The sequence below is a fragment of the Cicer arietinum genome, chromosome 1 (genome assembly GCF_000331145.2).
Source record: "Cicer arietinum cultivar CDC Frontier isolate Library 1 chromosome 1, Cicar.CDCFrontier_v2.0, whole genome shotgun sequence".
NCBI classification, from domain to species: Eukaryota; Viridiplantae; Streptophyta; class Magnoliopsida; order Fabales; family Fabaceae; genus Cicer; species Cicer arietinum.
In genome coordinates this window covers 27290408-27290779 of record NC_021160.2, presented here as the reverse complement: position 1 = coordinate 27290779, position 372 = coordinate 27290408, and positions in this window count along the sequence as shown.

Genomic DNA, 372 nt, shown 5'->3' with positions numbered 1-372 from the left:
AGCTAGCCATCCTCAGCGAGAGGATAGTTTTTTTAAAACACTTAGAATTCATTTTTAACAGCAAAATCCCTATTCACCCCCCCCCCCCTTCTAGTGATATTTAGCTACATCAAACCTGTGGTACAAAAAAGGAAACCACTGTTAAAACCAGAAATTCGACTTACATTCCCTCAAAGATTAAGAAAGGAAGAAACTGAAAAACAATTTGGTATGTTTCTTGATGTTTTTAAAAAATTACAAATTGACATTCCTTTTGCAGAAGCACTAGAGCAGATGTCGACCTACACCAAGTTCATGAAGGAGATTCTATCGAAGAAAAGAAAAATCGGCGGTTAAACAGTCATGCTTATGAAAGAGGGTAGTGCTATACTA